The sequence below is a fragment of the Artibeus jamaicensis genome, unplaced genomic scaffold (assembly GCF_021234435.1).
Source record: "Artibeus jamaicensis isolate MK-2021 breed Jamaican fruit bat unplaced genomic scaffold, CSHL_Jam_final scaffold_1031, whole genome shotgun sequence".
Lineage (NCBI taxonomy): Eukaryota > Metazoa > Chordata > Mammalia > Chiroptera > Phyllostomidae > Artibeus > Artibeus jamaicensis.
In genome coordinates, this window is record NW_026522026.1 from 900159 (window position 1) to 913685 (window position 13527).

Below are 13527 nucleotides of genomic sequence, written 5' to 3' on the forward strand. Positions count from 1 at the left end.
AGAGGTCTCATACAGCCACAGATAGTTCCAATATATTTCAGTCCCTGTGTCTTAATGCCCAAGTGACAGGGACGTGTATACTACAGTATAAACCCCTCTCATACCCTAAGTCCTCTCAAAACTGTCAGCCTTTCAAGTTATATAGTATGGAGTATACAAGCGGGGAAACAAAAAAACTGAAATTATTTTCTGGAGGGCAGGCCCCCTGTAGTACATGTTTCCCCTGCTAGGAGAGTGTTCTAGAAACCTACCTGTATCAGTGTACCAGCTGGCATTGTTGTGAGAGGCTGAATTAAGCTTTGGTGAATTTTTTTAAGACTCAAGCATTTGCACATTTTATGATGGATGATTTACAGGTGCATCTGCCCACACTATGCTGAGTGTTCAGCAGTTTTTGACCATAAGCAGAATGCCCCTGATACCCCACCCACCCTACTCACCCAATCTTGCCCCAGTGACTTTTTTTTGTTTCCCTGGATGAAAAAAAATTCCCAAAGGAAAACATTTGCCAATAAGGAAGAGGTGAAACAAAAAATGGCAGAAATACTAAAAGGAATCAAAACTGACAAACTCAAAAATTATTTTGGACAGTGAAAAAAAATCTTAATGGTGTATTACATCAAATGGAGAATACTTTTAAGGTAACTGAAGTTTAAACATGTAAGAATAAATACACATTTTTTTATAAATAAACTCTGGGTTTTGGGGTCCCTTCCCTTGTATGTTGCCTTTAAACAGAAAGAAGTGTAAATAGCACTGTGGTTGTCTCTTGTGCAGTGCTGTGAGCGGCAGCAACCTGCCTTTCCCTTTCACCATCCTATTGTGCCCCATTCTACTAGGGCCCCGGAAGTTCACAGCACCATTTATCTTCCACCCTCCGGCTTGCTGTTCCATGCTAATCAAAACCCATTGCATTCTTCCTTCACTGTAGTGGACTGGTGTGGTGTCCTGTAGAAAGTGAAAATGATCAAGGATCCCTAGAACTGTATTATAAAAATTGCAGGAAAGGTGACAGAGTCCTGGGACAAGATGGTTTAAGCTTGTATTGGCCTTGATTTTTCTTACCAGTTGGAATAGAAAAAAAAAAAAGCGTCTGCCAGATCAATAACCACATGCTTGGTGCCATGGGTTATACTGATTTGCTCCAAACTTACCACATCTCAAACAGCTACAACTGCCATCACCATCTTACCAAGTTTGCAGTAATCCACTGCAATTCCTCATCACCCATCTAGCTTTTGTATCAGCTAAACAGTTGAGTTAAATGGGAGTGTGGTAGGACAAGTTCCCTGTGTTTCTCAGGTCTTCAGTGGTGCCAGTGAGCCCTGCAATTCCCCCTGCAGGAATGAGCATCTTGATGGTGGAAAAAAGTTTCCACCATCTCACCCAGGAGCTTCTTCTACTTGGCCCTTCCTACCATAACACCTTTCATTTTACCATGTAGAAATTGATGTAGGGTTCTGCCAGTCAGTCATTAGATATGTCTAGTCTCACTATACATTCTGGGATTGGGGAAATAAGCACAAGACAGACACTTTGGACCCACTGTTACATGGATGTGGACCCAGATTCCACCTCTCATCTGATTTCTGTAAGCTTTAATCGGTGAACTATGAAGGCTTTTCAGGTGAGGAACCACTATCTAGTAACTTCCAGAAAGTCCAGGTATTCCCCTTTTCCGCCCCACCCTATACGGTAACCCTCGTAAACTGCTTCTCCTCTGGAGAAAGCTTAAGGAGACTTCCATGGTCTGCACATGTGGTCAAATTCAGTCTTGTCTCAGAGGAATCTGGTCTCCCCTTGACTGAAGGGCTCTAGGTCTGGGAACTAGATAAGAAAATGTGAATTCCACCATGGTGATTTGAGTTAGGCTCAGTGAGGCTAGAATTTTTTTTGTCTTTTTATGTCAAGTAGCACCTTAGGAGGATGTCCACCAATTTTTTTCCAGAAACCCATGATATACTGTTCCTATTGGTCAAAGCACCCTGATAATCATTTCATTCTGTGGCTTATTGCATCCTCCTTGTCTCTGACATTCTGGCCACAATCTGCCTCCCATTTCATAGTTTTATTTCTCCCACTGAGAGTCCAAATCAACATCCACCATCATCATATCTGTGCTCCAGAGGATAAAACCACAGAGCTCTTCATAAAACTTAGTGAAGAAAGTGCTTTCTAAACCCTTCTGGACAGGGAAGGGTGAGATAATGAATCAGGAGTGTCAAACATAATATATCCAATATACCTGTGTGTCTCAGGAGATATATTTTTATGTAATTCTTGAATAATCCTATTTTTACTTATATCAAGTGATGCTGGTTTTCCATTTGCCAAGGTAAAAATGAGGTTCCTTTTAAAATAAATCATTTCAAAATATTATGTGAGTAGTACAATACACAAGGCAATACATAAATGACTATGAACATGAAAAAAGTGTGAAAAGAACATTGAATTAATTCAGTCTTCTCATTTATGTGTCAGGAGACTAAAGCCAGGAAGAGTATTATCTCTTTTCAAGCTCTGGTTGGTATTAGAGGGTGAAAACCCAGGCCTTCGGATCTCTGTTCTGCTCTCTGCTACAGAGAACCACCACAGTGGTCAAGCATTTATTTGAGAATCTAATGAAAGCTATAAATGATCTTTCCTTAAAAATGGAGAGAACACATTAAATTTTGCTGACAATTTTAGTGATTACTCAGAGGGCCTAATGTTTGATCACTCAAATACCTACCAGTGTATGGTAATGCTGAAGTTGAAGCAAATATTCAAACTGACCCAGACTCACAATCTGAATTTTTTTTGAACTTGAAAATATTCTCCTTGGGAAAATAAGTCTCAAACACATAAAAGCTTTGAGTTCGTAAGTGTGTTTCTCTTCCATCCAAAACTGCTCAGCACATGCTCTGGCTGGGTAGTTCAGTTAAGTTGTGGGTTTGATCCCTGGTCAGGGCACATACAAGAATCAAACAATGAATGCATAAATAAGTGGAACAAAAGATCAATATCTACCTCTCTCTCTCTCTCCCCCACCAACACCAACACCCCAAAGAACAAAACAAACTGCTCAGCACCAACAGATTGACTCCTATAGACAACACGTGACTCCAGATAATATCAACAGACAGACAGGCTATGCTGCATTTTCTAAAAAGGGAGATCAAACCAGATGTTTAGACAATTTCTGTCTTCCATGAACATTAGAGACTAGGAGGAAAGTAAAAGTACCAACAACCACACTTCACAAAAGCCAGACATTAGAAACAAAATCCTCAGCTTTAAGAAACGGTCATTATGAAGCAGTTTGTCAGAATACCTTTTGCTGATGTCTTCAGCTCTCTTCCTCCACTTTCATCTTTCCCCAGGTTTCAGCAGCTTTCCACCAAGAGATCCACCTAACAACCGGTTTGATAATGACTTTAAAATAAGCAGTAATGAGCACAGTGAAGGAAATGACTGCGAGTTTTCCAGAGTGGATGGGGATTTACATTCTCATTTATTCACAAACTAGAAATGTCTGGGTGTTATTTAAAGCTGTGTTTGAAAAACTGACATGAAAGGGTCAACCCTGGAGTTATGTGTCTAGTATATTGCGTCTAACATCGTTTCAGATACGACTGTCTGGGCTATGCAACCTTCCTGAGGCAAGGAGGACTAAGTCCCAAACAACAGAAACTACAGCCTTTCTGCAGGTAACAACCTTGGAAAAAAGAAAGAAAAGGATCCTGATAGACACTGTCTGTCTGTCTCTCTGTCTTAGATCTCTAAGGCATTCTTTCATATCCATTCAAAACCCAAATATGCCAAGTCAGCTACTTTCAAACCAAGCGTATGAAGTATAGTTTTCCCTTCTATAGCAGATTCTAAAAGATATAACATTTGCCTCCTTTTTTGTAGTTTCAGAAAGGTTAGCACAAAGCATACATTTTTGTAAAAGATGCCACGCTGCTTCTGAGGGTTATTGTGTATGCCAATCTTCTGTCAAACATGTCTCTTCAACAAAGATTCATGGGAACACGGTGCACTGGGCACCATTCCAGCCGTTAGGAAGCATAAACATGAAATCTCTGATACAATGGCAGGTCACGAGAAACACTGTGAAGAAAGCTGGGTGGAGGAAGAGAGAGGGAGAAGGAACTATGGCTGATCAGGGGGCGCTCCCTGAGGAGGTGACATTTGAATGTGATGATTTCAAAACTGAAAGGTCCTTAGAGAACAATTAGCCAAACACATACATAAAAAATTAAAATGTGGTATCAGTTGCTAAGAATTGATCAAAACAAAATGTCATGTGGTGAAATGGACAGTAAGTTGAAAGTCTAAGTTCCCAGTGCTGACCCTAACCATCGGTGGGAACTTGGAAAAATCAATTTCTCTCTCAATTCCCTTATTCGTGCAATAAAAGTGTTAAATTACCAGATTTTAATTAATTCTACCAGCATTTACTGAGTTTCTACTACTTTCTAAGTGCTAGGAATTCAGTAATGGACAAAATATACAAAACTCCCTGCCTTTATTGTAGAAAAAAATACAAAAATGAATTTAAAAGAATATGTGTTAATTGATGATGAGTAAAAGAGAAAAATTAAACAGGAAAGGGGGTTGGGGAAGATGATAGGGTTACAGTTTTGATTAGGCAAAGCTTCACTAAGAAGATAGCATTTTAATGAAGACCTAAAAGAAGCAAGAGAGTGAACCACATAGACTCTAGAAAAAAGCATTCCAAGCAAAAAGCACAGCTAGTGCAAAGGTCCTGAGGCAGAAGCACCCCTGGTGTGACCAAAATAAAGTAACAAGGCCAGTGTGGATGGAGAAGAGGAAGGACAGAAAGTATGAGGAGGTGGACCTCAGAGAGCTGGCATCGGGTCACACAGGGCCTTGTGGCCAGATACTTACTGTCTTCAATGCAGGCTGAGGTGAGAATCTATATATTTAGTATATTTCTTTGGCTTCCGATTTAGAATAAACTGAAGAGAAACAAGAAGCAGAAAGACCACTAAGGTGGTAAAATTGGACCACAGTAGTGCAAAATGGTCCAACTCAGGATCTATTCTGAATGCAGAACTGACAGAATTTGCTCAGAAATGGAGGAAGAAAAGAGTCGAGGGTAGCCCCAAGGCTTTAGGTTTGTGAAACTATAAGGATGAAAGACACATTCCTGTAAAAGATCCTAAGGTCTCTTACGACTCTGAGATTATATGACTTAAAGAAGATTTTCTCTCTCTTCATAGTAGAATCTTCCATTCATTAAAAAAAAAACCCGAAAATATGAAATCTCTGTTAAATCCTTTCCTCTCTTAAGGAAGCTTTATAATAAAGGAAAATCTATGACAATAACCCTTTTTAAAAACAATGAGAGAGAGTTGTCGTTTCTTTAAAAAGAAAAACAATCTTTTTCAGCACTCACCTTTTGACCCTAAATTGAGCTGGGTTAGGAATGTAACTACTTTTATTATAGATAAAGCAAGTGTCGAATTGCTCGGGGGCGGAGAGCGGGGAGGACAGAATGACCTTATCATCAGAGGAAAGATGGAACAATGCCCAGAAACAGAGGCAAATTGCTTACAACTGACCCATCGACTTACTAACTCTGGTGGCCCTGGGCGAGCAGCGCCCCTGGCACTGGTGTTTGCCTGGTCCTGCGAAGAACATTGTGCTGAGCAGAAAGTGGAGGCAGACAGCCTTGGTGAAGGCCTACATTTCATCTGTGTAGCCTCGGCTCCTGTTTGTACCTTTACCACCCTGAGCCTCCATTTCCACAAGTGTTAAATACCTACTGTTCAGAGGTGTGAGGAAAAGACAACATCTCTGAGGTACACACCTTTTTCCCTAGGTCACATGCTGAACAAATGGGTAGCAGCACCTTGGAATTCAAGGACACATTTGTCTAACATCTCGAGGTTGGGTGTACAACAGCCATTACCTATAAATAGATGGGTGAATTTGTATGGTGATGGGTGGGAAAGGGAACCCATACAACACAAAAGCCATAACAGAGGGCTGCACCCTACAGGTTTAGGAAGAGGAGCTTGAACCAAATATGCCTGCGGTTCAAAGTAAAGGTGTCTGTATAGATGTTAGCATTTCTGAACAAGGTGATTAGATGATGTCTGGTAAGAAATGACGTGATAGACTCCACAAGCTTCAACTTACTCAATTATCTAGTCTGCTCTAACTGTTTATTTAAAGTTGATTCATCTTGCCCAGCATACACTACACTCCCAGCACCAAGAGAGAGCCTCTTGTTTTCAAAAGGAGCAAGAGTTGGTTTTTTTTTCAGCTTTACATGCAATTGAACTTCAAAAAATTATAATCCATGTCAGTATTTGTCATTGAAGTTGCACAAACCAATTTCCTTACAGTTCACATCCCACGTCATTTTTACAGGAAGACTCTCATAGAATCTTGTTCTGACACCACTGGCTACACTAGAATGAAACGGTTAACCACAGGCAGACCTAGTTCCAAATCTCCATTCTACTTCTTAGCCTTCAGCAAGTTATTTAACTTAACTAAGATTCCTTTTTATTCAATGGTAAAATGTTAGTGGGGAGAATCATAGCACCTACCTCACAGGTTTTTTGTAAATGTTAAATAAGATAAGTCATCTAAAGCATTTGGCACCATACCCAGTGGATAATAAATGAAGTTGTTACTGTTACATATTTCAAGGTGCTAGTACTATAAGAAAACAATAATGATGAGGTTTATCATCACTACTTTATTAAATCTTTATATTTATCTCTCTTCAAAAAGTATTTTTAGACAGTTCACAGAGAGAAATAGTAATAACATTAATAAAATTAGAAGGTAGGCACAGCAGAAAGGAAGTTCACAGACAGGTTCAATGTGGAGTCAGAAGTAGAGTCACAGTGACTCATGAGGCCCAGGCCCCTTCCACGCCCTCAGAGCGGCCTAGGAGGTGTGTTCACATAGCCATGAGATTTTGTCAAATTTGCCTGCGATTATCTAAGAATGCTGTCTCTTCCCACTTACACGGTCCCTCCATCCAGCTTCTCCCAGTTCAAATGGTGTTGGAATAGCCATGGACATTTTGAGGAAATTATAAGGGGAGACATTTCTTTGTGTTTCCTGCAATATATTATGTGATCCACAGTCAGCTTCTGTATATAGTGAAAATAATGCTAGCCATTCTCATGTAAGAATGGCTTCTAGGAATATTCCTACTCCCCATGCCTATCTCTCAATGCCTACTCATTCTACGGGTGACCCCAAAGATACAAAACCAGAATCATATTGTGATAGGAATGTGTCCTTGGCTGCTGATGCTAAAAACATGGGGCAGTGGAGGAGAGACAGGGCTTGAAGCATACAGATGCTGTGATAAGGGTTGGGCAGTTAGTAGATACATTGTTTCTCCAGATTTTGTGAAGTTTGCACTATTTGTCACCTTTTTAAAATCTGAAATTTGTTGCAGTCTTCTCTTATCTAAACAAATATTTATGTTCTTTCCTGAATTTTGATTTTTTAAACCAATTTCCTTAAATTATACTAGTGTAAGCTTCATATAACACGAATCCACCATTAAGCATCAAATTTAGCTCTGAGTTTCCTAGTAACCAGAGTGATAAGAAAACACAGAGCATTACATGCTTCTTATTATGGTGAAGAGGGAAATAAACCATAATAGTAGTTATGAGAAAAATGATCAATATTCTTTAAACAAGACGTAGAATACAAAGGCACTGGTCTGGGTTCCCCCACTAGCAATGTGACTCCAGAAGAATAAATTAATACATGTCGAAGACAGCAAGGTCTTTCCTAAAATAAAATTCTAGAAGAAATTTCCTCGATAGCATTTTATATGATATGCATGATGCAATGCAGTGCTGTTTTCAACTTCATTTTATGGAAAGTCCTTCACTAGACTCGAGAGTCTGTCGGGCCCTCCCAGCTCATCCCTTCTAGCCTGGTTTCTCATCACTCTCAGGCCTGGAATTCTTTTCCAGCCTTTCCAGACCTCGAGAGGAGTTCAGATGAGCCTTGCTGATGCTTCCTCCAGACTTTACCAGCACTGTGCTCTGCCTTCAACACCTTTCTGTGCTCTTTTGGCTACCTTCAACTCAGACATCAGGTTATAGCTGGTATTTCAGTTCCTCTGGGATTCCTTCTGTAAATTCCCTCCTCCATGCTCTGAACTTGTCCAATCTTATTTCTTATTACACAGTAGTGCATCTGCTATTACAATGTCTGTTGCATAAATGTCTCTTTGAATGCATAGACTCCATTCATGGTGTTCACCATTGTAACACCTCTCACCCGCACTGTGCCTGGAACATATTGGGCACTTAATTAGAGCAGCTTTCCTGTGTCTATTGCTTATTTGGGAGCTTTAGTAAGTGTAACTTCATGAAGGTGCATTTTAAAGGAGCTAAATTAATCTAAACATATAGGGTACAATAGTATGATTTAATTTGCAGACAGATCTCAGAGTTTCCAGGAGACTGACTGAATAGTGTTTCCCTAACACCACTTCTGTCAACCAGGCATTTCATCAGAACTGAACTTTACATATTTTAAGGTTCTGTTAGACTGAAAGTCCAGACTACTAGTACTCTGCTTTGCGGGTGAAAGACAATAAATTTCACATGCTTTGGAAAACATATAGACAGGTTCTTGTTAAGAAAGGAAAACAAAATGAGGTCTAATGACATTGCCAAAGTCCCAGAGTTGGTGAGTGATTGAACAGGAACTAGAAACTCAATATTCTGACTCCCGTGACTTTTTCCTCCACCGTTAAAATGGAGACAGCCAAACAGGGGCAATGGCAACCACTGTTATGAAGGGGAAAGCTAGGAAAGCTGTGTGTTAACCTCATTGCTTCAATCCAGGCCAAGGCAGCATGGAGTAAAGAACAGGGCTTCTGGAGCCAGACTACCTGCTTTAGCCACTTATTGGCTGTGAAACCCTGAACAGAGTACTTAAATGTTTGTGTCTTATAGTAAAATGTGGATAATAATAGAACCTATCTCATGGGTTGTTGTGAGGAATACATGAGTGTTAAACCAAAAGAAGTGTCTTGAGTAGTAGTAATGGTCCATGTAGTAAACGGTCAATACAGGCATCTCTTCATGATAGGATGACATCACAACAAGATTATATGAAGTATAAGAAGTGTAAGAATGCCTGACCCATCCAAAGCATTTTCCATGAGTCGGATGCTATTCTAAAGCACAGTGTACACATTACTCGGTATTGCAAACCTCAAGGCCCATGTGCTTAACCACTGAGTGACATTTCCTCCTCAGAGTGAAGAGAGAAGATAGGAAAGAAGACAGTCTTCTTAAACTCTAAATCATTTTAAAGCCCATCTTGAGTACATCTATGAGAGTGAGTACTCAGAGCTGCAAGAAATAAACACTACCTTTGAGGGCGGTCCACAGAAATTACCACCCAGCAGCTGTAACACGCCAACACCACAGGGCAACATTCCCATTTGTAGACAAAGCTGGACTGAAACTGGATAAGTCTGATAAACTTTATGATTCTGTTTTTTCTCTCTTCCAATTATGAGTAAGACATGTTTGATTGCTTGTTAGGAGCTTTTTTGTTTCTTCTCTGTTTTTCTTGTTTTGTTTTGATAAAAAAGCACAATGAGGTGAAACTTTCCTCAAAACTTCTTTAGGAAGTTTGTCCCTGGTCAGTGTTAAAGCAACTATTAAGCAAACTCTAATCATAATCATCAGTGGGTAACATTTATGTATCTATTTATTTATAACATTTATTTGCACTATATGCTAAGAACTTTAAACATTATTTCATTAAATTCTCAACAAACCAATAAAGGAAGCACTATTATTATCATCCACTTCACAAATGAGGAAACTTAGACATAAAGAGATTAATTCACTTGATCAAGATTTGAAAACACGTAAGTCATTATATGAAGTCAAAGTTGAAACCCAATTCTGAGCTCTGACTCAGAAAACTTCATAACCTAATGTCTAGTACAGGATGGTTGAAAAACCTTAGCTAGGCTTTTTCATGAGAGGTCACTCAAGAAATGTTTGTGGTATAAAATCTTATTAACCATTTCGTGTGTGGGAGATGAAACTATACTCCTCCTGGGTCAAAAGAGTTTTTCAGATTTAGAGCCTGCGGATAGGCTATATAAATGGTTCCAGAGAAAATTCAAGGTTGTAGATTCCTTAGATGTTATTTGGTCACCAATAATGGATTCCTGAGACACAACTTTATCTCAAGTGTCTCAAGTTCAAAAATTCTGCAGTGTTGGAGTATTCTACTAAAAATAATCCACAGACTGCCTTCATTACTCTGAAGTCCTTAGTAAGTCATCCTAAGGTCAAATGTGGAGCCATGCAAGTAACTCACATATTAATCAGCTAGTCACTCATTACTCAGTGCTGACCAGGTACCAGGTATCTCCCACACATTATTACATTTTCTTCTTAGAATAAATTCACTACTCCCTAATTTACTAAAGAGGAAATTGAATAGTTGGATAATTTGTGGAAGGTTTAAACTCAGATCTGGCAATATCAAAGCCTGGCCTCTTTCCACCACACCTAAAGTAAAAGAAATCAGAGGACTCTGCTGCTCCCAGCACCTTAAACTCTAGTGCAGCAATTTTCAACCTTTTTCATCTCATGACACACATAAACTAATTACTAAAATTCTGCAGCACACCAAAAATACACATATTTTTGCCAATCTGACAAAAAATAGGTATAATTTTGATTCATTTACACCAGATGAATATTGTTGTGTTGGCTGCTGTCATTTGTTCTATTTGACAGTCTCAGGGAAAAAGAGGTCAGTGCCCTTGACTAAATAGTCAGGTAGTGCAGGTTTTAAATTTTTTTGTGGCACACGGGATTGAAAATCACTGCTCTAAGCCAATGAGAGGATCTTAACAATTGGAGGAAAAGAAAAGTGAAGAGGTCACAGACCTTTGGAGGATGTGAGTTCTCTTTCAGGGACAAATAAAAGTGCATTTGTGCACACACACAAATACTTATATACAATTTCATGGATTCACAGATCCTGTTTAGGAAGACTTGTTTTATGGACAAGAAGATGGGGAGGGGAGGCAAACAAGCAACAAACACACAGACAAACTTAAACTTTTTAAAAAGCCAAATCATAAACATGTTAACCAACAGGAAGGGGAAAAATTATAAGTAGAGATGACTGAAGCAGATGGAGAAAGGTTGCAAAGGACTGGTTTTAAAATATTAAATTGAGTTAAGCACCTTTTCAGAGTTCTTAAAGCAAAAAGAGACTCAATTGTTTTCTCAGTCCAAGCCACCACTACTAAAAGTTCGCCCGTTCAATAGCTTGGCTGGATTTTCAAAACATGGATTATTTCACAACCGCTAACCACCCTTGTGGCAGTGGGAACAGGATAAACAGAAGATGATCAAAAGCGAGATTTAGTGGCATTTCCCAATAACCTATTCCGCTAAGGCTGAAAGCAAAACTCGAGCCTCTTCATGGAGGGCGCAGGCAGAAGCTGGGGTCATCGAGCAAGACAATTCCCATTTCACCTCCATGAATGCACTGCACCCTAAATGTCCCACCACTTGCAAATTCATCTCAGTGTACACACAGTACATACAATATTATCATTTCTACTCAGATTCTACAAAAATCAGACAAAGACAGCCAGGTTTAGATGTACCTTCGCACATCTTTGATACCTACAGGCTTAAAAGATATTTAAAGCTTAATTTAAAGTCAAATATTCTGGAGAAATTTTAATTTGCAGTGATACAAACGGGGGGTGGGGTAGGAATTGGGTTAAGAAGTGCAAAGTCATCTGTCTCCAGAGACAGGATATGACCCCTCTGGTGACTTGGAAAAACAGCGGCCTGTGCAACCTCTGGATGAACTGAGGTGCACAAGCATACAAAATAGGAACCAGCTTTGGCATCAAATTTAACATTTTTAATTTTTAAATATAAACATTAAAATAAGCAAACTCACCACTACAAGTGTTTTCTCTTGTGGAGCCGTAAGAGAACAGGAGAATTCAAGTTCAGCAAAGATAGCAAAACTTGTTCTTGTCGATGAAAAATATGATTGTCCCATTTATTTAGAAGTGAAATCTTTATTATGGTAAGTCAGGTTTCAAAAAGAAAACCCATAGTATACAACCCCTTCAATGAATTTCTCAACTCATATTTTAAGAAGTTGTGTTGTCATAAATAGCTGAGAGTTCATTTGTTATTTTGCCCATCTCCTCTCAAACTCTGAATCCCCAGGGACTGAATTATAGCAGACTTCAGAAAGAACACTCGGGACTTCCGCCAAGATGGAGGTATAGGTGGATGTGCCGTGCCTTCTCACACAACCAAGTTTAGGGACAACTAAATATTAGCAACACAAAACACAGCCAGAACACGGAAAATTGAACTTTTCGGAAGTCCGTTAACAACAAATTCTGCAGCCTGACCGGTAAGGGGTGAAACCAGTGGCTGGTGGAGCGGGATTGCACAGGAGGACTCGGTCAGACGGGCTCAGGCGCGGAATCCAGAAGCGGAATCCAGGCGCAGGGTTGGACCTAGTGAGCAACCGAGTGAGTGACCAGGCGAGCGACCGCGGAGGAGACAGCGGGGAAGCAGTGCTGCGTGTTGACTGGGGTCGCCTATTTGTGCTCGAGCGGACAGGCGAGGGAGTGGGCGGTTCCCCGTGTCCAACGGCAGTGGAGGGCGCCGCCATTTCCCCGCTCTGACCACGCCCCCACATACAGCGTCACAACTTCTCACACTTAAAGGGCCAGAACAGACCAAAAATGTCGCAAATTCTCAAAATCCCTGAGCCCATAGACCTAAGCGATGAAGAAATAGCAAAACTCTCAGACGCACAGTTTAAAACACTGGTCATCAGGATCCTCACAGAACTGGTTGATTATAGCCACAAATTAGAGAAACATATGAAGGCGAAACTAATTGAAATAAACGGAATTGCACAGGAAACCAATAGCAATGAAAAGGAAACTGGGACTCAAATCAATGGAGTGGACCAGAAGAAAGCAAATAATGGCCAAACAGAATAGAGTCAGGAAGCAAGAATTCAAAGAAATGAGGAGAGTCTTAGGAACCTCCAGCACATCTTTAAACGCTCCAACATCCGAATTATAGGGGTACCAGAAGGGGGAAAGGAAAACTTATTTGAAAAAATAATACAGGAGAATTTCCCCAATCTGGCAAAGGAAATAGACTTCCAGGAAATCCAGGAAGCCCAGAGAGTACCAAAGAAGTTGGACCCAAGAAGGAACACACCAAGGCACATCATCATTACATTAGCCAAAATTAAAATGAAGGAGAGAATCCTAGAAGCAGCGAGAGCTAAGGGGACAGTCACCTACAAAGGAGTCCCCAACAGACTGTCAGCAGATTTCTCAAAAGAGACCTTACAGGCAAGAAGGGGCTGGAAAGAGGTATTCCAAGTCATGAAATCCAAAGACCTACAACCAAGATTGCTCTATCCAGCAAAACTTTCATTTAGAATGGAAGGACAGATAAGGTGCTTCTCAGATAAGATCAA